Here is a 3,254-nt window from a genome sequence, read left to right as displayed (position 1 = left end):
AAGAACTCAAAGAAAACAGACAGGAAAGGATACAGAAGAAACCAATTTTCAAAAGAAAGCTTAAGTTAATTTCATAAAAGATAATGTATTCATGAAAATAAAAGAAAATACTGCGGTAAGAAAAATATTCTTGGGACTTAACCTAATGGTCCAGTAGTTAAGACTTTGCCTTCCAATGCAGGGGGTACAGGTTTGATTCCTAGTCAAGGAGCTAAGAGCTCACATGACTCATGACCAAAAAACCAAAATGTAAAACAGAAGCAATATTGTAACAAATTCAATGAAGACTTTAAAAAAATAGTCCACATCCAAAAAACAAATCTTTAAAAAAAAATTCTTAGAAGAGCTTGTAAAAATTAAAAATATGAACACAGAATGTAGTAATTCAAAAGAAAGGAAGAGATAAAGTTGAGAAAATCTCCCTGAAAGTAGAACAAAGAGCAAAGAAATGGAAAAATAGAAGAAAAAAGTTAAGGGTATTAGAGATCAGTCCAGAAGATTCAACATACAATTGACAGACACTTCAGATAGAGAGCGTATAAAACAAAATTGTTAGAGAAATAATATGAGGAACTGTCCCAGAGCTTAAGTATATAAGCTTTTAAACAAATGAGCCTATTGAGTATCCTTCCAAGAGATAAAAAAGACCAAGGTGTGTTAACATGAAATTAGAGAAAATTTAGGATAAAGGAAAGAAATTAAAAAGCTCCCAAGAATAGAGAATCCAATCTAATTCAGAACCGGAGAATGGAGGGTTCAAAGAGGAAAATTCTTTTTAAAACATTATGATAAATTACCTTATATGTTTGAACATAATGAGAAAGGAGTTACACTTTTAACAGTGAGTTTCGAGATGAATAAGCAACTAGGAAACTAAACTAAAAGGGAAAAAAGATCATTATCAATTCAAGGTAAGATTAAAAGTTGTACAAGAAAGGAAATATAATATACTCCTTGACACAATTGTAACTATTGATGACAATTTAAATGCTAAATTCTGATTTAACTAAAATTGTGGTTTAATAATTGTATCAGGACAGGGTAAAAAAAATGTATAGGGGAGACAGTGTTGTGTAAAAGAGGTAAATCCTTATCTTTCACAGTTGAAAGTTCATAGATAACAATATCTAAAACTGAAAAATCAAGAAATAGCTCTATAAACGTATGTTTGGAAATCTGGAGTTGTGGACTAAAAGAAATAGTTTATAATTCTCAGTGATTGTCTCTAGGAAGTAGGAATTGGACATGGGGAAACAATGTTTTATTGTGACTTTTACTGATCTATTTGACTTTTAAAACTGTGTACCTTACTATTTTGATAAAAATAAAAACTAAATTTACAAATAATATAAAGTAACTAAGAACTGGCTTGTGAACTATCTAGAAACACAACAAAACGTATTGAGTGGATCAGCTATCTTCAAACCAGTATCTGCTTTTCTTATTCTGTGGTAGAAGATAAGAATATAGGTGTATTTTGACAGTGATAAGAGAGCAGACTCTATGATTTCAATACTTTCAGACCATTAAATTTTTGTGCCTTGCTTTACATCCCTGGATATGTTCTAGTGTCTCCTGGTTTATAGTGTATGGGAACTTGAATAGAATTTGTATCCTGCTGTTGTACGAAAATTGTATAAATTTTTATTATGTTGAATAGGTTCATAGTGCTTTCCAGGTCTACTATTATTATATCCTTCTACTTTTTTGTCTATTCTTTCTATTAATTTTTGAGAGTTTGATATTAAAACTCCAACTAAAAGTCTCAATTTATCTACTTAAAAAATAATTGTAATATATAGTAGTAAAGTAAGTAAAGGTGCTCAGTCATGTCCGACTCTTTGCGACCCCGTGGACTGTAGCCCACCAGGCTCCTCTGTCCATGGGATTTTCCAGGCAAGAGTACTGGAGTGGGTTGCCATTTCCTTCTCCAGGGGATCTTCCTGACCCAGGGATCAAACCCGGGTCTCAAGCACTGCAGACACACGCTTTACCGTCTGAGCCACCAGGGAAGCCCATAATATATAGTAGAATTATATGTAATTTTGGGGGCTTTCCCCACATCCCAGATGGTAACAAACCCGCCTGAAATGCAAGCGACCCAGGTTCAATCGCTGGGTTGGGAAGATCCCTTGGAGAAGGGAATGGCAATTCACTCCAGCATTTGTGCCTGGGAAATCCCATGGACAAAGGAGCCTAGCAGGCTATAGTCCATGGGGTCGCAGAGAATCAGACACAACTGATCAACTAACACTTTCATTTTCATACATAACTTTCTTCTGTGTTTTCCAAGTGTTCTGTAAGTGGGTTATCATACTCTCATAATTTAAAAAATAAAAAAGAGAAAAAAGAATATAGGTGTATTTTGCTATGCAGAAGTTTAGATTGCCATATCTAAACTTACAGTTACAAGATAGAGAACTTTGGGCAGGATGCTGGTATACTCTTCTGCCATGTGTTTCAAAAACTATGTTACTTTGTTTCTTTATTTTTTTAATACAGTTTAGATTTTTGCCAAGGCTATGCTTGTGTTTCTATTTAACTTCAGCTCAATCAAACCCATGGCTTTCACAAAATATCAAAATCTTAGTAATCAAAAAGTTAAATGCAATCCTTCTGAAATATATTGAAATTTGATAGAAACTGGGTGACTGGTGGAATATGATCTATTTTAATTAGCATCTTCTCCTGCTTGCTATTTTGACCAGCAGTATTTGCATTAGTATAAATTTCTATAGTAAGATGACTTCTTATAGCATGATGGGTATTTTCAATATGTGTATTTGAAAAGCATGCTATACTCACTAATGTAGATTTTATTCATCTTTAAGCTAAAATTTTCTCCAAATGAGCACATCTCTCACTTTGTACTCGAAGTCCATAAGAAGATAGGATTCATTGCACAGAAATTTAACCATGATACAAGTGAAATCATGAGAAACACTGGGCTGGAAGAAGCACAAGCTGGAATCAAGACTGCCAGGAGAAATATCAATCACCTCAGATATGCAGATGACACCACCCTTATGGCAGAAAGTGAAGAGGAACTAAAAAGCCTCTTGATGAAAGTGAAAGAGGAGAGTGAAAAAGTTGGCTTAAAGCTTAACATTCAGAAAACTAAGATCATGGCATCTGGTCCCATCACCTCATGGGAAATGGATGGGGAGACAGTGGAAACAGTGTCAGACTTTTTTTTTTTTTTTTCCAGACTTTATTTTTTTGGGCTGCAAAATCACTGTGGATGGTGACTGCAG

Source organism: Cervus elaphus, chromosome 20, assembly GCF_910594005.1.
Source record: "Cervus elaphus chromosome 20, mCerEla1.1, whole genome shotgun sequence".
Classification (NCBI taxonomy): domain Eukaryota; kingdom Metazoa; phylum Chordata; class Mammalia; order Artiodactyla; family Cervidae; genus Cervus; species Cervus elaphus.
The sequence above is the reverse complement of the archived record's forward strand: the minus strand, read 5'-3'. Positions refer to the sequence as shown.